At 37.3% G+C, this 26,705-nt stretch overlaps 1 long non-coding RNA gene across 1 annotated transcript in view; it reads right to left on the bottom strand.

Annotated features, from left to right (window-relative positions):
• Nucleotides 1-207: 207 nt before the first annotated feature.
• Nucleotides 208-26,705, bottom strand: part of LOC114677538 (uncharacterized) — a 38,649-nt gene continuing 12,151 nt past the window's right edge. Inside the window, exons 2-3 of the long non-coding RNA XR_013417014.1 lie at nt 25,706-25,753; nt 208-1,255 (exon numbers count right to left, since the gene is read on the bottom strand). This is a non-coding gene — a long non-coding RNA (uncharacterized LOC114677538). The remainder of the gene's footprint in view (nt 1,256-25,705; nt 25,754-26,705) is intronic.

Raw genomic sequence — 26,705 nt, 5'->3', positions numbered from 1 at the left:
AATTACTTCAGAATAATAGGAAAGTCACAATTTTTCTTTTCCCAAAGAAGAGAGAAAATAAATATATTGTGGGCATTATGACGCCTTCAAGCCTAAAAAAGAAATTTAACCACAGTCTCCCAGATGAACAACCAATTTTGAAGATGCTGCTTCTAGTATTAGATATTGTTAATTTTAGGGAAAATGAATTTAGTAGCTAAGACATTACATTTTTAACATGCATTTATTTGATTTTGATAAGATTGATCCTTATCTATGAATTTACTAACTACAGTCAGCCCTTCATATCCTCCAGTTCTGCATCCTGTATTCAACCAATGGCAGATGGGAAATATTTCAGAATAAAAAAACAATAAAAACAACAATACAACAGCTAAAAATACAAATAAAAATCAATAAAGTATAACTACTATTTATATACCACTTACATGGTATTAGGTATTATAAGTAATCTAGAGATTATATGCATGGGTTATATGCAAATATTATACCATTTTATATAAGGGACTTGAGTATCCCCAGATTTTGGTATTCACAGGTCCTAGGTTTGTGTTTGGGAGGCCACAAGTCAATGCTGAAATGTCATGAGGAAGTCACTTAGCCACCCTGGGCCTTAACTTTCCTATCTGCAAAATAAAACAAAAACTGAATTCAATGATTGCAGAGTACTCCATTAAGGACAATTTATTTGCAAAGAACAGAGGTTCTCTCAAAATAGTTCAGGTAGAAGGGTGAGGTTTTGGCTAATGTGTGTTGAATCTCTGACTGTTGTATGGGTTCTCTGTCTCTTTCTCAAACCACTCAGCTTTACTTGTCTAGGCTTCTGTTGTGTTTTGGCCTCATCCTTTTACTATTGGCAACCTCTCAACACATGGCAGAAAGGAGCTCCTTTGGAAACCTACATCCCGTATAGCTCATGCTTCAAAAAGAAGAGAGAGCTTTTTCTCCCAGTGCCCACATACCAAATCTAGGAGCAACCCTCACTGGGTCACACGCCCATGTCTGGACCAAAAGGCCAGAGAGACACTACAATTAACAGTCTCACCAGAGTTCATAAGTAGCAGAAGAAATAAATGAGTGCTAAGCAGACCAAAATGGGGAGGGAGGAGTCCACCGTAGACTCAAATGGAGTACGAAGAGCAGGAATGCAGAAACTGGAAAATTGTCAGGCAACTACTTTCTTTGATGGTCAGTCTCTGGGTCCACAGGTGCTCCCACTTCTACTTCTTTTTGAGCATGTGCTCCTTTGTTCTCTCTGAAAAAAAAAAAAAAAAAAAAAAAAAAGCCTTTTCTTGAAAACTGCTCTTTCTGACTTTCCATGACATTGACTTCCATGTGGCTCTAACTCCCCCTGAAGCTGACACTGGCCCACACAATGTGACAGTGCAGCACAGCTCCCCACCACCCCTGACTGCCCCAGAATCTGTGTCCCAATTCCAAATTTCCGAGAGAAAGAACATGACTGAAGTTGGATCAGGGGTCTGGTTAAGTTAAATTTACTTCTGCAGTGCTACCGGTGGGTGGAGTATTCTGGGAAGGAAATGTGTTTCCCCTCATCCTATTCTACTCACATCCTCTCTCACTATGATACAAACACACACGTGCACACACACAGACACACACACACAAGCATCTTGCAGATTCTTTAAGCACAACGTCTGTCTTGCCTCAAAGCTTTCCATGTACTGTAGCTTCTGCCAAGAGTGTTCTTTCTTCCAAAAATTTTATGACATCCAGTCATGCACCATAATGATGGTTCAGTCAGCAACAGACCACATGTATGATGATAGTATGGTAGTTGCATAAGATTATAATACAGTATCTCTACTGTACCATTTCTATATTAGATATGTTTAGATTCTGAAATACTTCTCACTGTGTTACAGTTGCCTACAGTATTCGGTACAGGAACATACCATACAGGTTTGTAGCCTAGAAGCAATAAGCTATACCATATAGCCTGGGCACGTAGTAGACTGTACCATCTAGGTTTAGGATTGTCTAAGTAAACTCCATAATGTTCACAAAATGAAGAAATCACCTAAGGACACATTTCTCAGAATATATCTCCATGATTTAGCAACACATGGCTGTTTCCTCTTAAATATCACCTTTTCAGATAGGCCTTTCTCGCTCACATAATTTAGAGATATCTCCTGAAATTCAGTAGCATTATACCGTGTGTGTGTGTGTGTGTGTGTGTGTGTGTGTAAAATCTGTTAACTGTCTATTCTCTCCCTCACTGGTCTGCAAACTTAAATAACAAAAAAACATAAATTTTATTTTTTCTGAAACTTTATTATTTTTAATCTCTGTTCCTTTAAGAAGCAGAAACCTAACATAAGTCAATTTCCCTAGAGTTGTAACCATGTTCTGATGGGGTGTGGGGTACAGGGAAGCATTGGGTGGGGGTCAGCTGTTCCTCAATATCATCACCTCCCCACGTTGGGGTCTGGTGGAATGAGTTTAATCAAGTCTGATATTTAATCATCCATCCATTTCACTGGTGCATCCTCCCTAATTTCCATTTGCAAGTTGTCTAAGATAGTATCTTCAAAATTAAAGTTTTCTCGTGAACATATTTGTTTAATAACAGGTTGCCTATCTAATTGAGAAAAGAGAAAATCACCTAGTCCATCACGAAAATTATTTTCTTTCTTTGAACGGCTAAGAATTGACATCATTAAGACGGCTGAGTGTTGCAAGAAGTGGGGGGACTTGTAGCACAAGAGTTGGTCCACAGATTGCATTTAAAGCACTATAAACCTATAATTTTTACTAAGGCAAAATATTTGGAAAAATATAAAGTACTATGAGAACATAGTATGAAGCTGTCAGTGGTAACAAAGACTCTAAGCACCTAGTGCTCCTTAATGAAATTTCATATGATCTAAATTTCTTTTGCAATCAATGAGCTACTTAAATAGATCGTATTTGCCTGCCTTGTACAGCATTATTTCTGCCAACCAGTTGCTATAATTAATTTGTTTTCATCAGTGAGAGTAATGAGCTGTCATTTATTTCGCTTTTCAATTTATTCTCAACTCATTATGTATTGACAGTGTGTTCAGGGCTTCCTAAAGCTGGCTTCTACTATGACACAAAGAAAGGAGGTTCCTTTATTTTCAGACTGTGTTTGAATGGCATATCTGGCTACCTTTCATAAGGGGCATATGAAAGCTCAGGATACTGAGTTAATATTTTTCACCATGTTATTTTAATCTATACAAACTACTTACAAAATTTGATGACTAATTTTTTAAGTAACGAGGTATGTGGGAATATATGTTCCTTCAACTTTGGAAGTTGATTTTCTTGTGTCCAATTCTCTCTAAGCAGTATTCACAATCCAACTAAATAATAATATTTAAAATAATACAATTTGGTCTTCTAATTACATTACATTATTATTTCTTAACCCTCTTTGAAAATAAAACACAAATGGTTCATGATTAATCAAAATTTTAACTCTTTCATAAGGAGGAGTGTGTGTATCAAGACACAGGACACAAAGCAAAGTCGGCCTCTTAGTGTAACTATCCTACTAATGAGAAAATTCACTCTCATAATAACAAAAAGAGAATTGTTATTCTGGTATTCTGCATGGTCAGGTAGGAAGAATGTGGAATTTAGATTCAAATATCCTGGAGTTGACTCTTATCAAACTTCTGGGGACCTCACAATGAATAAGGTCATAAAGATTGTTGTATGGAAAGAACCTACAAGAGTACCCACTGTACCAAAAATACCTTCCTGGACCATAACATGGGGGAACAAATGCCAGCACGGAGGCAGTGGAATTAAAAGCACAGACTCTAGGATATGATTGCCCTAAATAAGAGCCTGCTCTCTGCACTTACCGGCTATCAGAACTCAGACAAGTTAAAACTCTCACTCTGCCTCAGAGTTTTATCAACTGTCAACTAAAACTAATAAAATAGTACCACTCTCATAGAGTTGTGAGGATTTAATGAGTTATTTCATGCAAGGTTCTAAAAATTTTGTGTGGGATGCAGTAAGAATTAGATGAATATTCACTATGACTATAACAATGCTGACGGCTAAAAGCCATGGTTAGGTACTGAATCACCCTCTATTTCACTTCAGTTCTGCTCTGTGGTTCTTATTGCTGCTCCCTAAAAGCCTCCTACTTCCTGTGGTTCCTGCTCTATGGAGTGCAATTAATGATGGTTTCTTCTCTATGGAGTGTAATTGATGACTGTGGGCTAAACTGTGTTAAAATTCATGACGTTTTAAGTGCTCATGTTTTCCTAATTGTAAAAGGGTAACATATGCTTGTTGTAGAAAATTAATTTATATGTAATTAACAATTATATAGTAATATAAAAGTATAAAGAGAAAAATTAAAATTAAAGTAGGATTTAGGTTTTATATATTTCTTACTATGTTTTGCTGGGCATACAGACAGATGTTCATAAGTTTACATTACTAAATACACATACACACAGAGATCTGTATATCTTGATTTGTTAATTTAATATTTAATCACGGGCATTGCTCAAAGTTGTTAAATTTTATTAAAGATTAATGTTGATAGCCACATAATAGTCCATCGTTACGATTAATTTGCCAGTATTCCACAGTTAAATATTGAGGTTATTATCACATTTTTGTTAGTATAAATTACGCTATTAGAAACATGTTTGCCCTTAAATATTTGTCCACATTATCATCATTTACTTTTACCGTATTTCCAGAACTGAATTTAATGCATTAAAACACATTAAATATCTTGATTGAAATAATTTCTAGAAATTTTATAACATTTTTCACTACTTCAGTGGAAAAATAGTATCATAATTATTTTGATTTTCAATTATTTGATTACAAGTGAAGTTGAACAATTTTCAGCTATTTATACTTTGGATTTCTTCTGTTAATTGTCTGTCTTTTGCCTAATTTTCTATAGAAAAATCTCTATTTTATATTGTTCTTTGCCTCATTAGCACCATTGTTAGTGTTTTCCCTATTGAATTGTAAGCAGGGGGATGCACTTTCTCACTCTTGCTAGTTCCCTCTGTGCGGATGGAGCTCCACTGTCAACCACTTCTGGCGCTCTTGCCCTCGTGATCCTTCTAGCCCTAGGGATGAAGAATGACTGATGGGTGAGTTTGGGATAAGGAACTGAGCATGTGTAGCTTAACTCTTTCCACAGTGTCCCTGTCCAGCTGTTGTAGATACTATAAGTGCTCATCTCATCTGTTCTTCTTTGCTGTAAGTTTTAAAGGAACAGCTTAATTTGGGAGGCATAGGGCTTTCCAGGACTGCCTGGGACCCAGTGCGCAGGTCTGCCTAGTTCTAATGTTCAAAGTTAGAAAGCCCACTGTTGCTACTCACAGAGGTCACCCAAAACCCTTCCTCAGTAATAGAAGTAATATTTTGCTCTCTGTCTTTCACTGTTTTGTCTCTCCAATTGGTTCAATCTTAGGTAGAGAAAGCAAGGTGTCATTCATTGGGCCTCCTAAAACTCCAAAATCTGTTTGAAACTTGAAAAATATATATATACAAAGCTGAATTTGAGGGACAAAGTAACAATAAAAGATTGGACACTGGAGCAGAAAGTGGAAAGTTTAAAGCTGCATGGATTTGTTTTTCCTTGACATGTCACTGAAGTTTATGGAAACTTTGTTCACAGGCAAGTAGGTGTTTTGCACCTCTTCACTGGGTTTAGGAATAGTCAAGCAGGCCTCAGCAAAAGCACAGGGTGCCTTGGTCTCAGCATATCTCGATTTCTCAGGCTGCTGGGCATCTGCTGGGACATACTGCCATTGCTTCACATTGAAACCACACAGGCACCTTAGCAAAAAAATGCAGTTTGAGGGATCGAGAGAATCCGAGCAGGTGCGGGCAGCCTTGGGGCCATAGTAAGCAGAAGACTTGATTACACAGGAAAGTGTTCTCATGTCATGCTTTTTAGATATTTTGGAGTTGTATAAATTATTTGATGCTTCCACTTGGGGTTTTTTTTGTTTTTTTGTATTGTTTTGCCAATTAGATCAAATCTTAAATTACGACTGTGTTCTACAGAAAGTACAGAAAAATAGTGTGGATTTTTAGCTTGGACTTGTTAATGTGAGGCCAAAGTAGAGAGTGGCATAGATTTCTCCAAATACTGTGATGTTTCATGTCATTCGGAACTTCATTCATGAAAAGTAGGAAATAGGAGAGGAGCTAAGCTTGAATACAAGTTTAGCTAAGCTCTTGTCCACAAATGCTTAAAAGTCTATCTCTCATATAGTCTCAAGTTGACTCTGGATTTTTTAATTGCATAAGTTCTGAAATGGCTTAAAAATGGTGTAAGACACGAGTTGTAGCTGGATTCATAGAAGAGTGGTTTATTTCACCAAGAAATAAATAAAAATAAATAGGGCCTTTAGTATAGAGACAAATGCTACCTTCTTAGGCTCAATTGAAATATTGCAGAACCAAGAAAGGTAATTTAAAAGGCCTGGGCTTGAAATATTCTGCCTCTAGGAATTAAGTTTGCTCAGAAGTCAAGGAAGACTTGAGAGTGGCTTTTAAAAAGAAATTGGTTCAGCCTTCATCTCAGAACAGAAGCAGTAGAAACATGAAAATAAATCAAGAAAGACAGATTAATTAAACTGGAGGAAGAAAAATAATCCTCAGGAGAAAGGTTAAGCTCTGAGGAAATGGATTATGTGGATATCAAAGGAAACATAAGGTCTTGAAGGTCAGAATACATCAATAATGATGAGAATACAAAATAAACAATAGTGTTATATGATAATAAATTAATAATAAAGGAGCACTACACCCAGGTGTTGTGAGGATGAAATGAATTAATATATGGACAATCCTAGGAGCAGTGCCTGTACGTGGTAAATGCTCTACCTGGGTCATCTGGCGCCATTATTATCAGTGCTGTTAAGTTTAGAGAAGTAAATATATGGGCATAATAAGCAGAAGAAACTGTTAGACACCAGGGCAGAAAAGAGAATAAGGATACGTTAGTAGAAACGTCTCTCACTTCGGCCAAAAACAATGGAGAATTAAAGCTAGTCAAGGCTTCCGACATCCAAGAGCTGAGGAGCAGTGGTGCTCTGGGGAGCAGGGGCAGAGGTACTGGTCCTCACCAGACTCTCGGGGATTTCTATTCACAAATCTGAGGTGATTCTCCAGCTGAAACAATGAGGGATTGGAGGCAGCCATCTCTCCTGGGAGTGAGTCTTCCTAAGTGAAAGCAGTTTCATAGGAAGAGGGATCTAGGGATCATATCCCCTGTGGCCAATGACCCACAGGCCCACTCACGTGACAGAGCAATGCCATTCAGATGAATCCCACCCTCACTACATTCTGGGGGCCATAAACACCATTTTTGGTCTTAGCACTCTATTTTGTTGTTGTTGTGGTTACCCTAGCCTTTTGCCTTCATTTTCCTTACTTAGCTAATGGTTCTGCCTGTTGCACTCTAAACTCCACTGGGGCATCACCTGGGTCTGTCTTGTTCATTCCCAAATTTCTAACACTTAGCACAATGCCTAGCATATATTTGTTGAACAAATAAATACATGGGATAGCTACTGAAGATGCTAAAGAGTTTTCTTCAATTTCCTTTTGGTCCTGATCATTTCAAAGCACATAATTAAAAATATAATTATGCTTTAAAATTTTAAATTTATATTATTTTCCCATTCTTCCTATATATTGAATATAAGCTTCATGTTCTAATGAGGGAGTAGTAAGTCAAAAACTCAGTTGCCTGCAGGGACACTGAGTTAACACAGATGACTAAAATGATCTGCCTAAAAAACTGTAGGGCCAAAACTATCTAGCTCCAAACCTAACACCTGACTAATTACATTTGTTCTTGGTTATGGTCACATTTTCCTACTTCATTTCATCTCTCTCTCTCCCTCTCTCTCTCTCTCTTTCAGACATTGTCTATAAAAGGATAGTAGAGACTAATGTCAAAATTATCCCCTTTTTTCAGACAGGACTTGCCTTTCTTCTGTCTGGCAAATAAGGTGAGGGGCCGAACGCCTGGTTCTAATAAGGAGTTGAGCTGACTCAGGACGGATACAGCTTTATAGAAAACCCAGCTCGCTTCATGTTGGAGATTGTGTTTGTTACAGGTCTCTCCTCTAGCAGGGCTTCATCTACTGAAGCCCCTGAAAACTGGAATAAATTTGCTTTTGCTTTTCTCTCCAGGCCCCATCCTTCCCGATCCTCAGCACTTAGCAGATATATGCATTTGTGGTTCCTCTAGATTCCAATCAGAGTCACCCCATTGTCAGGTTTGGCCAGGGAAGTGTGAGAGGAAATTATGTAAGCTAGTTCTCAGCAGAAGCTTGAAAAACCACTGAATGTTTCCATGCATATACTCTTTTCCCTCTGCCATGAGACTGGCATGTCTGTGTTCATTTCTTAGACCTGCCAGATAAGGTACCCACAAAACTGGAGCTCAAATAACATAAATTTATTGCCTCACAGTTCCAGAGCCTAGAAGTCCAAAATCAAGGTGTTCAAAGGATTGGTTATTTCTGAGGACTGTGAGGGAAAGATCTGTCCAGGCCTCTCTCCTTGGCTTGTGGATGGCTGTCTTCTCCCTGAGTCTCTGCACATCATCTCTCCTGTAAACCAAAAATAAAATTCTAAACCCCCAACCAACTGAATAGACCCTTCCTCTCGCCAAGGGCATTCCAAGTTAACCTAAAAAGCTAGTTCAGGTCATGATGGGAAACAGAGGTAAGATGTGCCTCATTATACCTTCCTTCCGTTGGAATTTAGGCACAGCTGACCAGCATTAACAGCAACACAGACCTGAAGACTGATGAAACAGACTTTTGTAGCAATAAGACCCCAAATTCCAGCCTGACTCTAGGGTCACATCACATGACAGATCACTGGTACACCCTAAAAGAAACAGAAGTATTTTACCTCAAAATATATTTCTTTGACATATTTCCAATGGCCCTGCAAAAGTATCTCTTGTGGGGAAAAATCTACATTCCATAGGGAATCCCTGTTCCTTTCCAGGTTTCTTCCCTGACCCAGGAGAGAATTAACAAAGAGTCTGGCACCTATTTAGGTCTGATAAGAGCTCTGAAGCCTGCTACCTGGAGGCTTCATCTGCTTGAAAAAACCTTGGTCTCCACAACCCCTTATCTTAACCCAGACATTTCTTTCTTTTGATTCCAGGTCTTTAGATAATAACTGTTTCAACCAATTGCCAATCAGGAAATCTTTGCGTCCACCTATGACCTGGAAGCTCCCGCTTTGTCTTGCCTTGACAGAAAGAACCAATGTACATCTTACATGTATTGATGACGTCTTATGTCTCCCTAAAGTGTATAAAACCAAGCTGTAGCCCTGCCACCTTGGGCACATGTTCTCAGGGTATCCTGGGGCTGTGTCACAGGCCACTGGTCACTCATATTTGGCTCAAAATAAATCTCTTCAAATATTTTACAGAATTTGACACTTTAGATCAACATGCCTCTGTGTGTGTCTGTCTCTGTGTCCAAATTTCCCTGTTTTATAAAGACACCGTTCATATTGCATTAGGGCCTATCTTACCTAATTGTATCTGCAATGACTCTCTTTCCAAATAAGGTCACATTCTGAGGTACTAGGGATTAGAACTTCATTATATGAATTTGGAGGGGATCATAATTCAACCCCATAACAGTGTCAGAAATTACAACTGCTTTTTCATCCTGAATCCAAGAATGAAGAAGACATGCAGAGCAAAGCCTTCAGGGCCTTGCAGACCCATAGTTGACATGCAACATTAGACATAAATAAACCTGTATTATTGTAGGCCACTGAGAATTCAGGGGTGGTTTGTTACCACTGCCTTATTTAGTGTAAATTACTTAACACAGCATCTAATATGCATTCACTCAATGTATTTGTTTTGGTTTCAGTTAGTGTCGTGGGTTGAATTGTATCCCCAAACAGGTAAGTTTAAGTCCTAGTCCCTGATATCTGTGAATGTTACCATACTCAGAAAGAAGTTCTTTGCAGAAGTTAAGATGAACTCACACTGGATTAGTGTAAGCTCTAACTCCAGTGACTGGATACATACAGGGAAGAAAGCCATGTAAAGACGGAGGCAAAGATGGAGTGATGCATCTACAAGCCAAGTGCCAAGTACTGCCAGAAACTACCAAAAGCTAGGAAGAGGCACAGTAGGATTCTTCCCTAGAAACTTCGGAGGGAGCGTGGCCTTACCAACACCATGATTTCAGACTTTTATCCTCCAGAATTATGAAAGAATAAACTTATGTTGTTTTAAGCCATCCAGTTTGTGGTATTTTGTTTGACAGTCCTAGGAAACTAATACAGGTAGAATGAATCCCTACTCTCACTGCGATGTTTCTTTGCACTCTGCTTCCTCAAGGCCAGTAATTCTCAATGCAGTTCTCTCATCTTTATAGTTTGTGAAATGCCACCAAGATATGGCAACAACTTGTCTGAAAGTGTCCTGATGGTGGTGTGTGGTTTACTTTGTCTTTCTGTGTTTAGTCATTGATATTTCAGTGGAAAGTTAAAAATGTGTGCCAGGTGCTCCTAAAGCTGATACTCTATAACTCTCATATCTAATATGTTTAAGCATTTAGGAAACAATTTTCCATTGAAAACTGAATATTCCAAATCAACTGCGGAGCCGTAGTCAATAATACCAGGGAAAAGACTAGACGTAAAGTGCAGCACATACTTCAGGAAACCAACACCTAAAAACCCCTGTGTCTTAAGGTCTGATAGGCTCAGTTGTAGGAAACTCCACCTGCCTGCACATTTTTGGACTTTATGATACCTTCAGGACACTAGAAGGGAGGGAATAATTTTATTATTAATTTTACTGTAATGATTCAGGGTCACTATTTGGAGTGCAGGCATAGCACCCTCTTGCCCAGACACCTTCTGATAGAGCACAAGGAGGGCAGAGCAGAGAGTCTAAGTGCACAGGCCAGAGTCACATCATGCTTCTTATCCAATTGGCCCCAGCAACGATTAAGTGAACCAGTATTTACCTCAGGTGAGGAGGCACCTGTGACTGACTTCTGCAACCTTAGAGTGATTCAACAGGAACTGTTTCAAGCAGCAGAGAATGACTGAGGTTGATGGTGGCTTTTACAGAGGCAGCTGGAAATCAGGGGCTTACAGCTTTGGGACAGTACACTAATGAACAGGACTCAGGGATTAGATTAATCATTATTCCTACATTTATACTTATTATAATTTCTAATTCAAAAGAATTGTACAATCATTGAAAAATAATTCAAACAATACAGAAATATGTGTAAAGTCAAAGTCCCCACAGTGTTGTACCCAAAAATAAACACTGTCATCTATGTGATACACAAATGTCTAGAAATTTTTTAGTTCTCTAATAATATAGCCCCTCTCCCCCTTTTTGATAAAATGAGATTATACTACACTTTGTTTAACAATTTGCTTATTGAACTTAACAATATGGAGATACCTTTACAATTTTATATGTCTACTTGTCTTTTATTTTACTTTTTTAAAACAATGTTATCATCTGCATAAAAATGAAACATCCTCATTCCAAAATATTTAAGCTATTCGGAAGAGTACAAAAGAGGTGGCAAATATATATAATGTAAATACTTAAAAATACATCTCATTAACATTGGATGAACTTCATTCTAGCTATTAATTTGTGTATAAAAATATGGAGAATAAAAAAGAGATAGATATATGGATATATTTATAAAATAATTTTGTAATATAAATAATATTTAAATAAAAATGTGATTTTACTTTAAGTTAAACACTAGAAAAATAAATTGAAATAAAATTAATAGAACTTACGAAGTCAGACAAACAAGTGTCTTCTGACAAAGAATTAGTTGGTTAAGGTTATGGAAAAATCCAAAAATCATTATAAGATTTGGTTCCATTATGTCATTTTAAACTATATACTTCAAGTGTCAACAATGTCAATTGACTCTCCCCTATGAAAGATAAGAAAATATTACTCTCATAGTGCCTCCCTCTCCTGACTTCTAGATTTGAGTTAAAGCACTATTTTTATTTGAAAACCAATCCCATTATTATTTTGCCTTATCTTCACATATAAATGCGTTTAATATTGTAGCAGACTAGCAGACACTACCAAACATTTGTTCCTACCCCTCTTTTCTACTCCAAAGAAATCCATTTTGTTCCAGTTTTTAGCCCTTTTCTCATGGCCATGTGCTTCAGGATAAGCCTCACTCCAGAGAGTAACTCCTAATTAGTTAACCCTAGTGATCTCATTCTCCTCACCAACGATTGGTTAGTGTCGTAGGCATGCAGTACAATTCTGGCCAATGAGACATGAGGATAACTACTAACTTCCAGGAATTATTTCCTAACTTTTAAAAGGAAACACACAGAAAAAGTCTCTTCCTTTTCTGAATGTGATTTCATTTGGCTGTGATGCCTGGATTGTTGCAGCTTCTTTGAATCCTGAGAGCAGATCTGATATTTTGAGGATGAAAGAACATAAGGATTCAGAGAAGCTGAGTCCGTGATATGCTCACTGGACTCCTAAACTGAACAATTTGGAGCTACACTGTTTCTGAAACTTCTTGTTATATGAAGTAATAAATATTGTTTAAGTCATTTTGAGATGGATTTGTTCCTTGAATTCAACATCATCTTCAAAGCTATCCTAATAAACATAAGTATTTACCACTGATCCTTCTTACTATATATCACCTCATGATTTAGAGACAGAGAATGTGTGTGTGTATTTTATTTAATCCTAGGGTAACTTCATGGCAAGCTTTATCTACTGGGAAAGTTCTATTACTGATATAACTAACTCACATTTTTAATTCATTCACAAATTTATTGATTGATGAATTCGTGTGTGTAAATATATAATCTTGACTGTAGCAGAAGATAGGCAATAAAATAAATAAGGACATTACATGGGGTATAAGAAGGTAATAATTGTTATGGCAAAAAGTAGATCAGGAAAGAGGGTAGGGAGAACCATGAATGAAGGGTGGGGAAAGGGTTGCAATTTTAAATAGGGCGGTTGGTGAAAATTCCATTGTTCTGTGCAATTCTCATCATGACATTCCATTTAATCACTTGGATGCCCTGTAAATTAATAATTTAACCTATTGTAATTCAGTTGAGTAATGTCAAACTCCTTTGTTCAATTTTAGAGTATACAAAAATTGTAATACAATAAATTGGGCCTATGATGCTCTCCTTGGAGAATATTATTCAAGCAGATATTTAATTGTTATCTGAAAGACTGACTCCATCAAAGTTTGGGAAAATCAACACAGCCTCCTGAGAAGATAATTTTAAAACATTTGTTAGAGACACATTTTCCCATGCCTCAGAAGTTAAACATAACCTCCATCCTCTCATCCAAACTCTGTTTCAAGTGTCAATCTGCTGATAAATGAAAAGGAACCTGATATGCACTAACTTTTTGTCTACCTGGTTACTTATTCTTCAAAACAATAAACAATAACTACCATTTATTGAGGATAAGATAAATATCAGATGAGGTAGCAAACTTAATACAGAATCCTCCTACAATTTTACAATAATGTTATAATCTTTCAAACTTCTCTCTCCCTTGCTTGATTTTACAGATTTATCTCAATGAAGCATTTAATGAAGCAACTAATGCATTTCTTTTATTTTTCCAAGAAGTCACAACTCTTTGTCCGTTCACATTTCATTCACTTTCCATAAAATTAAATTATACATTTATAGCAACAGGTAAAATCAATTTAAATCAGTTTGGTAGCAACAAACAGACAAACAAAACAACAACAACAACATTTCACATGCAAATCAAAAAAAGTAAGGTTGGGTATTTTTCTTTAAGTACTGCTTATCCCAAGGGACTGCGTGGCCCTATCACATCATAGAACTAAAACTTTAAAAGCACTAAATAAAACTGACAATCAAAATCCCTCCTGCTCCATCTTTTTCCTTTCATCTGGCCAGAGTTAATGCAGAAATATTTTAGCATTGCATTCCTTTCTGTCATGCTGGACCATGGGGAGGGTGAGCCTCCATCATTGTCAGGCAGGGAGAAATCATCGCCTATGACAGGAGAGCAGAGAGACACCAGGATTCATAAGAGCTGGACAACGTGTCACATACACAAGGAAGGCTGCAAGCACAAAGTCAGAGAAAGCGAGGAGATCTGAAGTTTCTGAATGATATGACCAATGATCAGACTTGGAGAATATTTCTAGGATATTAGACAGAAACCAGGAGCTAGACGATCAAAGAAAGACAAAGATAGGGATAAATCAAAAGCACATCCGGTCAGTGCCTGGAAGACTGAGGCAGCTGGGTGCCATCTTTCAGTCAGTATTTCTCTCTGACATTTCTCCATTTCTCCAGAGAGACCAATGTCCTCTCCCTTTCTTCCATGAGATTTATAACACTGTGTCAATGCTATGTCCAACTCCCTAGGTAAAACTTCTTATCTTAGTAAACATACTTGTCACAAGTTAAACACAAAGAAAACAATGTTTAATGCTACTTTGTAGGTATTTCCTAAAGCTCAGAAGTGGAAAGAAAATCACAGAAGAAAAAAAATTGGACATTCTCAGGAATCCAAAATGTAGGAGTGTGGGTGTTGAGGGAGAGATAAAAGAGAAAAGTTAATATTCAAGTACTTGATCTTTAAAATGGTAAAAAATTTATATGACTATGTTTTTGGATGCTAGATGTCATCTGCATCTAATCCTCTTGTGACTATTTTAAAACATGGCCACAAATTCTTTGCTGGGCTGGGTAGGGATCTATGTCTACTCCCCTTGATTCCGGCCAAGATGTGGCTTCTTTGACAAATAGAGTGTAATAGTTTTCTCTAGAGGGACAGCTCTAATAGGATAGCTATATATATATATATATAAGGGAGTTTATTAAAAAGTATTGACTTGCACGATCACAAGGTGAAGTCCCTTTTAGCCAGGCATGGTGGCATATTCCTGTAGTCCCAGCTACTCAGGAAGCAGAGGCAGGAGAATTGCTTGAGCCTGGGAGCCTGGGAGGTAGAAGCAGTGAGCCGAGATTGAGCCATTACAAGTGCACTACAGCCTGGGTGACAGAATGAGACCTTCTCTAAAAACAACAACAACAACAACAACAAGGTGAAGTCTCACAACAGGCCGTCTGCAAGCTGAGGAACAAGGAAGCCAGTCTGAGTCCCAAAGTCCCAAAACCTCAAAAGTAGGGAAACCAATGATTGCAGTCTTCAGTCTGTGGCCAAACGTCTGAGAGCCCCTGGCAAACCACTGGTGTGAGTCCAAGAGTCCAAAAGCTGAAGAACTTGGAGTCTGATGTTCGAGGGCAGGAAGCATCCAGCACGGGAGAAAGTTGAAGCCTGGAGGACTCAGTAAGTCTGCTCTTTCACCTTCTTCTGCCTGCTTTATTCTAGCTTAGCCATGCTGGCAGATTGAGGGTGGATCTGCCTCTCCCAGTCCACTGACTCAAATGATTCAAATCTCCTTTGGCAACACCCTCACAGACACACCCAAGAACAATACTTTGCATCCTTCAATCCAATCAAGTCGACACTCAATATTATCCATCACACAGGGTTCATAGGAAGTGACACAATGACTTGATGGTAAATCCTAAAAGCCCAGGCCACTTCTGCCTGGTGTGCTGGAAAACTCACTCAGGAGCCCTAAGCTGCCTGATGAGTTCGGCTAGCTTGAGCCCGTTATGGAGAGGCTACAAATAGGGACTCAGGTAAACAGACCCAGGCTTTGAATCTTTCCAGATGAAGCCCCAGCAATGGGGAGAGAAGATATGCCTTCGCAGCTATACTTTGTTTGAGTTTCTGACCACAGAAAGTATGGACATAATAAAATAGTTGTCTTATAATGCTAAGTTTGAGGGTATGGGGGTAGTGTGGAGGTGATTTGTTATACGAAAGAAATAATTGAAATATTCCCAATACTCTTGAGTAGTAAAAAGTATTTATTTATGTGCCCACTATACCCAAGCTGCACACACCCACAGGTGTGCAAACTTTCATTATCTGCCTCTTTCCTTCTGAAGAGAAAAGGTAGTTAAATACTGTTTTAGCTGAGTTTTCCCTATAACACTGTTGTTGTTGTTGTTGTTGTTGTTGTTGTTGTTGTTGTTGTTGTTAGAAACTATTCAGGACCTTAAGAACAATCATTCCTTAAGAGGATATATAACCTATTCTTGAGGAATATGTTTTATTCAAGGACATGCTTTGACCTTTCTATTGCACTCAAAGGTTAAATTAAAGATTATATCATTCAAATCCCTAAGAGATGGGAAGAGGCACCCACACATGCTTACTACCATCTGTCTGCCTTTGCCCTACTCTTCTCTGCCTCTCACAGCCTTGTGCAAAGATCATCTGTCATTCCCAGTTCTGCAGGAGGTAGGATGTGCTCGTGTCTGATGCTCAGATTTGGAGCTGCAGATCCTCTCACTATGAACCAAGCAGATGGTATCCGTAAATCCAAAAGCTAGATGAGAAATGGCTTTTATGTAGAAAGATCACTTTTAAATTATCCTATATGTCATGTTCCTGTGAGCCACTTTCTTCCAAATATTCTCAGCAACATCTTCATAGATGAATTTACTAAAAACATACTTTCTTTTTAAATGTAAGCCCAAGATAGATAGATGATCCAAGACCCAGATGATTCTATAACTTTCTCTTCCCATTTCATATATCTTGAAGAAACATTTAAAAAGTACAACAAAGATGTTTTGACTAGCTAAAAAATTTATACACAAGAATACATATTCCTCATGCTTATTCAGAACTCCCAGATGTCAAAAAATTGTATACTCTAAATTAAAAGTTGCCAACTGCTTTCTTTCTTGAATATTAGGTATATTATTAAAGGAAGTTATATAAAATAATTCATGTTTCATAAAGGAGTTTGTCATATCTCTACACCATATAAAAAGAAAAGTAAATCCAGGGATCAAACACTCATAAATAAGAAAAGAAAGGAAGCTATTTTACTGGTGTCATACTTAATAGTAAAGAGACAGTGCTAATAGGTTCTAACTGGCTGCTTATCTAAGCTTCTTAATTTGTAAACATGTAATGGTTTTGACAATCTACTTCAACCAAATTCAGCTTTATGTCAGACACTCAAGGCAGAGCACATGGTGTGTCCATTGTGAATTGGGGACAGGCACCTTCGAAGCACAGATGCAGAGACAGGGATGAATAGGACCTACACAGCCTCAGCAACGTTTCCTTGGACAAAAAAGAAAGCAATGAATTCCTGTGAACCTATTCTGAAGCGTGTGCCAGCGTCACTTCCTGAGCCTGAGCCGTCAGAAGAACAAGGGATTTCCTGACTTTCAAAGTCCTCCATCCATGCTGGTCAGGCTCATTGCTAAAAGAAAGAATCCCTTCATCTCAGCAGCTTAATACAATATTTCTTGCTCATGTAACAGTGCAGTGAGGGTGGGTGGACGGATCTGTTCTATGCAGTGATTCAGGGACCTCATATCCTTCTATCTTGTGACTCCATCATTGTCCAGCACCTTGGAGTCCTTTGTTAAATCCTCTCCATTGGGACAGCTCACTAGGGAAAAGTGAAGAGGTGTGACCTCACTTGGTCTCACCATCTCAGCCTGGATGGTGACACTCATCATTTTGCCTCACGTTCTTCAGGAAAGAACTAGTCTCATGGCCCCACCTATATGCAAGCTTTGCCACAAACATTTAAAAAAAAAAAAAAAAGGATTTCTTTTTTTTTTTTTTTTTCTATTTTCCGCAATTGAAAGAGTCTAACTACAGCAGAGAATGATACGGTAGAAGATAGCCTGGAATCAATAGTGTGTGTACTAGATAGAATAATCCCCTCACCAAAGACCTCCATGTTTAATCTCCGAATCTGTGAATGTTACCTTATATGGCAAAAGGAACTTTGCAGAAGTAATGAAGTTAAAGATTTTGAGACCTTTTTAAAATTTCTTCTCACTTTCCTAGTGGCTACTTCCCTAATCCTGACTAGGAAAATTATCAACTAAAATCTTACATATTCCTTTAAGATGTAGCCCAATTTGGTGGAAATATACTAACATTTGATGTAGATATCATTGTCACCTCAATAATTTATTCCCATTATCTGTGAGAAAATGTAAAAGTTTGGCTGAACAATTATAATGTGGCATTTAAACTTCTCATTTACCAACCTCAAGATTTCCAATCTTAGAAATCATACTTAAAGTAAAGCTCTCAACATGTTATGCTATTCTTAGCTCAGTTAGAAAATGATGCTGGTTATAGCAGCATAGCTATGATGTTGCCATGGTTATCCACCTATTAATGATTAAATTTGCTTCCTTTTATACTTATTAGAATGCATATTTTAAAATGGAAAAGTTTCAGTGTATTAGAAGATTACAAGATCCAAAGTTCTCAAACAAAAGTTTATGTATTAGAAGCCTGTTTAGGCTCTGATGTTCAGAAGATACTTCTTGTATGTCCCCTATGGGTTTTGTTTTAATTTTATTTTTCTCATCAGCTGTAAATGGATAAGCATTTTATGCATCAGAGATTCATTATAATTTCCTGGGAAGAGAGAAACCTGGTGCAAAATAGTATGAATTATTCAAAAATATAAATTTGTTTAAATACCACAAAGCATCAGCAAATTAAATGTTCATTTGTTTCAATTATTTATCAGACCCATCCTCTCACATCTACTTAGAAAATTATCACCATCAACTTCCAAGCCAAGCAAAGTTTTAGAATCACACAAATAAGATTAATGACTGCTAATTTTTTACAAGGATGATCCTAAAACTCATAAGGCAAGACACTTTTTTTCAATTTTATTTTTAAAATCACTCGACTGCTTGTCTCTTTTCCACCTTCCAGCACAGCAAATAATTAGTATCCTCACATTTGTAGCCATCACTATAAGTTTTTAGAAAAAGAGCCAAAACTTGGAAACTGTTTACAACATATCTGAATCTTTAGATTATTTTGCTCTGTTTTAGATGGAAAAAAAAGTTGGTGCGGGGGACTATGATGGCATGTTTATCTTCCTATGCTTCTCTATCTGTTTATTCCACAGGCATTTCCTGAGTGCTTAATATGTGACAAGGCATGCCCTGATGCTAGGGATACGGGAATGAACAGACTCAGTTCCTATCTTTATAGAGCTTCTAATAGCACTGGTAAGAAATGATGAGGCCTAAACCAAGGCTTGTGAATGGGGCAATCCCTTCTGAAAATAGGATGGACCTTTAGCCTGGCCTTCAAATTCTTCAGCCTATATTTTAAGCCTTTCTTGTAGGAATTTACCACACTTCCTTCAAACAGCCAATTTGTGTACCTCATTAGAAACCAAATTCCTGTAACAATGGTCCTATTTGCTATCTGCAATGAGAAAATTATATCCAGATTTCAAAGTCTAACTCAAATCTCTCTTTCTCCATATGGCCTTCCATGACCTGATGTCCTCTCTCAGTCCTCTGGACACCTGAAGACTATTTAATGTCAAAAATCACGTGGAAAACTTTTGACTTTCCAGTATGAGCCAGATACTTTACAAGGTATATTTTGTTTGCATATTGAATGAACCTTATAATGAAAATATCTCCATTTTAATATAAAAAGACTTGAATTTCAGTGGAGATAAATAAGTTACCACAGATTGGAGCTACAATTCAACTCAGAACATTATGATTCAAAAGTCTATGTTATTTCTAAACACCATAATGACTTAATAATTTTTAAATTTCTTATCATCTTATACATTCTGTTAAGTTAGTAATCATCTTTAGATATGTCTGTATTTCCCTTAACACCTAAAAACCAATGCTTTTTCCATGATAGATTCTGAGTAAAATGTTGTTTCATGATTAAGATAATTGTGACCAAAATACAAGATAAAATTATAATAAATGTCTTCCTCCCCAAGTGATATATAAAATAACAATTAGAAGAGTCAAGAAGGCCAGGCATGGTGGCTCATGCCTATAATCCCAGTACTTCAAGAGGCAGAGGTATATAGATTGCTTGAGTCAGGAGTTCAAGACCAGCCTAGGCAATATAATGAGACCCCTGCCTCTACAAAAAGTCTGAAAATTAGCAAGGCATGGTGGTGTGTGCCCATAGTCCCAGCTACTCAGGAGGCAGAGGTGGGAGGATTGCTTGAGCCCAGGAGGTCAAGGATGCAGGGAGCGATGATGGTATCAATGCTCTCCAGCCTAGGTCACAAAGCAAGACTCTGTCTCTAAACAGACAGATAGACACATAGATAGATAGATAGATAGATAGATAGATAGATAGATAGATAGATGATAGATCAGTCAGGAAGAAGAAAATCATAGTGGGCTAGCATAGGGTGGAAAAGAAGCTTAGAATGAAAGGTTGTGTAGAATTTAAGCTGCTGATGTTAGTGGGCAAAAGCATTTCAAATATGGGAAAAGCTAAGAGTAAAAGTTTAGAGATGAGAATGCAGAAGGTCTATCCATTGGTTTGCAATTGGAGGACTCTGACTACAACAGAATGACAGATTATAAAATAGCCTAGAATGATTAGTGGGTGTAGTGGATAGAATAGTGTATGTCCCCCACACTCCTCAAAGACATCCATGTCCAATCCTGGAACTTATGAATATTACTTTATACAGTAAATGGGTCTTTGCAGAATTAATTAAGGATTTTGAGAGAGGGAGGTAATCTAGGATTATCCAGGTGGGCACAGTATAATCAGAAGCATCCTTGTAAATGATGGTCAGGGAATAGAAACAGATGTTAAGACAGAAGTAGGAATTTAGAGTGATACAAGCAAGGGGCCAATGAGCCAAGGAATGTAGGCAGCCTCTAGAAGCAGAAAAGGCAAGGAAACAGATTCCCTCCTGAAGGAATGCAGCTCTGCCAACACCTGATTTTAGACTTCTGATTTCCAAAACTGTAAGAGATTAAAATTGAATTGTCTTAAGCCAACCCATTTGTGGTCATTTGTTACAGGAACAATAGGAAACTAATAATAGGGTACCAGGGCATTAGAAGCTTGAGGGCCATACTAAATAACTAAGAATCTACCCTGAATGCATTGAATTTTTATAAGCTTAGAATGGACATAAATTAATGTTATGAAGCTGAATTATATTGTTACAGTTATTCAGTTATCTGAACCATTGTGGTAGCATTGAGAATGGAGCCAAGAGGCAGGTATTCTAGGATTCTAGGAAGGATTCTAGGATTCTAGGAAGAAAATTGTAGAAACACCTAGAGACTATCTCTGAGGAACTCAGAAAAGCAAGAAAGATTCAAAGAGCATACCTAAATTATGAGTGTGAGAGGTATAACTGAGAGAACAATGTAGGTGGAATAGTAAGTGTTAAGGAAAATGGTACATTAAGTGCTATACATGTTGAGTTTAGCTATCTGAGGTCACATCCATTACACAACAGAAGATGGACTACCAGAGAAAGAGAGATGCTTGGATATGCTGCCAACTAATTGTGAGCTCCATGAAAGTAGAAATAAAATCCTTTTATCATTATCTATAAACCCAAACACAGCACACTTCATGTAGTAGATGCTAAGAACATGGCTGTTGATAGGGGAGATACCTGATCATGCTAATAAAATGTCTAGAACCAATGGAACAGAACAGAGGCCTCAGAAATAACACTACACATCTACAACCATCTGATCTTTGACAAACCTGACAAAGGAGAAAGGATTCCCTATTTCATAAATGGTGTTGGGAAAACTGGCTAGCCATATCCAGAAAACTAAAACTGGACCCCTTCCTTACACCTTATACAAAAATTAACCCAAGATGGATTAAAGACTTAAACATAAGACCTAAAACCATAAAAACCCTAGAAGAAAACCTAGGCAATACTATTCAGGACATAGGCATTGGCAAAGACTTCATGATTAAAACACCAAAAGCAATGGCAACAAAAGCCAAAATTGTCAGATGGGATCTAATTAAACTAAAGAGCTTCTGCACAGCAAAAGAAACTATCATCAGAGTGAACAGGCAACCTACAGAATGGAAGAAAATTTTTGATATCTATCCATCTGACAAAGGGCTAGTATCTAGAATCTACAAAGAACTTAAACTAATTTACAAGAAAAAAAAACACGTCAAAATGTGGGCAAAGGATATGAACAGACACTTTTAAAAGAAGACATTTAAGAAGACATTTATGCAGTCAACAAACATATGAAAAAAAATCAAGGTCATTAGAGAAATGCAAATCACAGCCACAATGAGATACCATCTCACACCAGTTTGAATGGCGACCATTAAAAAGTCTGGAAACAACAGATGCTGGAGAGGATGTGGAGAAATAGGAAAGGTTTTACATTGTTTCTTGGAGTGTAAATTAGTTCAACCATTGTGGAAGACAGGGTGGTGATTCCTCAAGGATCTAGAACTAGAAATACCATTTGACCCTGCCATCCCATTACTGGGTATATACCCAAAGGATTATAAATTATTCTACTATAAAAACACATGCACACATATGTTTATTGCAGCACTATTCACAATAGCAAAGACTTGGAACCAACCCAAATGCCCATCAATAATAGACTGGATAAAGAAAATGTGTCACATATACACCATGGAATACTACGCAGCAATAAAAGAGGATGAGTTCGTGTCCTTTGCAGGGACATGAATGAAGCTGGAAACCATCATTCTCAGCAAACTAGCACAGGAACAAAAAACCAAACACTGCATGCTCTCACTCATAAGTGGGAGTTGAACAATGAGAACACATGGACACAGGGAGGGGAACATCACACACTGAGGCTTGTCAGGGAGTGGGGGGCTAGGGGAGGGATAGTGTTAGAAGAAATACCTAACATAGATGATAGGTTGATGGGTGCAGCAAACCACCATGATACGTGTATACCTATGTAACAAACCTGCAGGTTCTGCATATGTATCTCAGAACTTAAAGTATAATAAAAGAATTTAAAAAATTAAAATATCTTTCAGACATTTCTGATTTGAAAACAGTCTCTTTGGGATAAATGTCTAGTTGAAGGGTTTATCTCTTTGTTAAGCGATATCCCCTCCTCCTCTTTCCAATTTTGCATTTGGGTTCAGAAACGGTATATATCTATGTGGCTTAGATGGGAAGCATTGCCCAGTACTATGCCTTCCTCTAGGTCTTGATATGTCTGCTGAACTATGTCCGGGCCCATTTAGTCCCTGGGTGTCTTTCACTCATCTCTGCTGAATTGGGACTGTTCCATGTGGCCACTTGAGCATCATTCTGGCACTGTTGTAGGTACCATGATCTCAGGCTACCAAGGTGATACAACCTCCTCATCCCTATCAAAGGCATCTTGTATTTCCTTCCAGCACATCCCCTGCCTCTTAGAGATAATTCCCTTGGAATTCTCAGTTGCTTCCTCTGCATCATTCTAAAGTGTGCTAGATCCAGTGAAGCTGTCATCAAGCCTAATGGCTTAGCTCGCCTCCCTCTGTTTTTGTTACTCAGTCATTCCCACATCGTGATGGACATGATAGTGTTAAATGCAGATATCTCTGAGATTCAGGAAGGCTTTCTTGAACTGTACCTTTGCAACCCTGAATCCTCCAAATTTATCTGAATATTTTAAAACAGACTGCTAGTTTTCTTATTGTCTCTCTGTGGATTTTTAAATGTCATATTTGAGCAATGGCTTCACAGTGACTTCTTGGTTGTAGACAGAATCTTTTATTTCCTTCCTTAAAGCAATAAGCATAGGTCTCATGACTTGGCCTTAAGGATAGAAGACTGCAGAGAAAGCAAAGGAAATATTTGAGAAAGAAAAATTTATTGAAAGCCATTTCAAAAGCACCATTTGTTTCTAAAATAAAAGGGTTGAAGACAAGAGCGTGAATGAGAGTAGAAAGAATGAGAATAAGAAAGAATAAAGGTTGAGGACTGAAGTTGAGGAAGACTACAAAGCAGGATATGGAGAGGATGAGGAGACAGAGCAGACTCTGAAAAACAATTATTGAGCCAGGAGAATAACCCAGTGCTCACAGCACCCAAGTCCATAGGAGGACAGAACTTACCAAAGAGGAGATAAGCAAAAAAGCAAAAAAGTGAACAGATCAAGGAGAATGGAGATCCAAAAGGGAAAAGTGTACAGTAACTGTTAACATTTGACAGGTCAGAGTTAAGAGTAGAATTTGTATTAGAATCCAGAGAAATTTCAGGAAATACTTCACAGTAGAATATTGCTTTCAATATTATTGGAAGCTATTACACACACACACATACACACACGCACACACACATACACACATACACTCAATATTTACTTTTGTTATTATCCCTATGTAAACATTACTGGTATATGGCCACCCTACTAAAGTATATTTTGTGTAGGTATGTGTGTGTGTGAGAGAGAGAGAGTGTGTACATGCATGTGCGGGTAAAACTCATTCTCAAGTATTTTCTGTACATGTTATATAATTCTCCTTTTAAAACACACCAAAATTATTGCGATTTCAGCAGATGGTCATCTCAGTTCTTATCATAGAGTTCCAAGGCTAGAAGAATGTTATTGTTCTAATAAGCTACTAAATAAAGCAATAATTTTGATTTTTCAAGAGTTGCTAAGCTTTAAGTAAGAGACAAATGTCAATTTTAGAATTGAAATTAAGGCTTATGTTATAAAAACAATGTATTAATTCCACAGAGAACTTATGAGGTAGTAGATTATATACCGCCACATGTATCCAAAATTCATTTCATTAGATACTCAAGGAATTGAATTTTATACTTTAAATAACTTATTGGTCACTGCAAAATTCATTAATAATTATACTTTTTCAGTTAAATATTTCATCATAAAAATATATTCAATAAGGCAGGCAGATTATACTTTTCCATATATGATAGGTATCAAAATATCTCTGTGGTACTTTTTTTTAGTACACCTATTAAAATGGCCCAAATGAAAAAAAGTGCCTGAACAGCAGAATGATCAACCTGACAAATACTAAACTAAAAAGACTCATGAGTTCTAGACAAAGAGACTACAGGCAAGATATTTAAGCTTTTTGAGCCCATTTCTCAATCTATACATTTATCTGAAATCTATAAAGATTTAGAATAATGAGAGGCATAACTCATATGCTAGGCTAAGATATGGTGCATAAATCTTAAGTGGTAAGATGCTACCCTTTTATCATGTATTTAAATGTTTCATGTTTTATAAAAATATAAAACATGAAATATAGTTTAGTAATAGAATGGAGAATCAGCAAAAGATTCGTAGATTCATTCAGATTCACTTTCTCGCTTTCAACACAATGTAATCATTTCAGCAGGCCATTCTGTTGATATATGTTCTGAGTATACAGAATATCAATGAAATTCCTGTGTTAGATTTTACAAAAGTAAAAATCGAATCCATGCAATTCATTCTTTTCTCACTTATTTAATGTCTAAATAAAAGCTCATCCCCCTGATCAACAGAATGACTGGAACTGTCAACCTCATTTCTTTTACCAAAATTTAATAAAGCCCACATGAGGCTACATAGTGACAAACAAAACCGAGATTTAGAACAGAAAGTGTATTTGAGGGTAAAACAGCTTATCAAAGGCTTGGCACATTCTCGAGTTATCAGATACAGAGGAAGATCCTGATACCAAATCAGGCAAACAATAAAAGCACATAAGATTTGCAGACTGATATCATCTACTTTACTGACCTGTACTGACCTGTTTACGCTTCAAGAAAAGGACTAACATTTCTGAGGTTGAATGAGGCTGAAAAGAAAGAATAAAAAGTTTGGTGACCATGGCAGCTGATGAGGGCATGCATTGCTGTCAGTAAATGCCATTGGCTGATATCTTCCATGCAAAGTGATGCATTGGTCCTGCAGAATCACATTTAATGCAGAAACCAGCACATGAGGGCACAGAGTTTGGCTCTTACATTATTACTTTTTAAAAGAAAATAAAATAGAAACTTAATTTTACAGACCTCTCATTGACACTCCCTGAACTTAAATAATTAAACATTAGTGTGTGGTTTTAAAAAGTGGCTTTTTTTCTTTTTTTTTAAGTCCCTAGGGTCCCAAGGGGTGAAAACAGTCACATATTTTGTTAGAAAAGTGGCTTGCAACTAACATGCTGCTTTCCCCAGAAATAACTGGTATGTGGGGAAAACACAATGAAGCACATATTAATAATGTAAAAGCTAGGTTTTAAAAAGACTCCAACTTTCAACAGATAGTTAACAATTTGCTTCTACATTATCAGACAAAAATCTAGGAAGGAATTCAGATGCATCTTTTCAATCCATCAGATAATATTCATGAACCTATTTTGCATATCGACCGGAGCTTTGTCACATTATGGTCTCTAAAAAATCATCATTTTTACAAGGTTGTTTTCCTCTCCTTTCAAGCCTTGTCTTTGATTTCTTATTCTCTCCACAAATAAAAACATTGTATTCCACCAAAGCCTTGCAAATCTCCAGATTGTTCCAGAAATGTTTCTCTGTGGAGCTGTTTTTTTTTCTTCTTGAAATAATGGGTGGTTCAATAACTAGCTTTGTTTGTTTGCTTGCTTGCTTATTTTCATAATATGCTTGAGTGAGTCTTCATATTAAAACCACTTGAGTTTCCCCTTTCCTCTGAACTTTCCTTTCCTGCAACTCTTTTTTTATTGTGTCTCTGTATGTCCAGCTAAAGTATTACAGGTGAGAGAAGATGGG

This window comes from Macaca mulatta, chromosome 4 (assembly GCF_049350105.2).
Source record: "Macaca mulatta isolate MMU2019108-1 chromosome 4, T2T-MMU8v2.0, whole genome shotgun sequence".
In the NCBI taxonomy this organism is placed as follows: domain Eukaryota; kingdom Metazoa; phylum Chordata; class Mammalia; order Primates; family Cercopithecidae; genus Macaca; species Macaca mulatta.
Note: the sequence above shows the minus strand (reverse complement) of the source record. Positions and strands in the feature narration are given on the sequence as shown.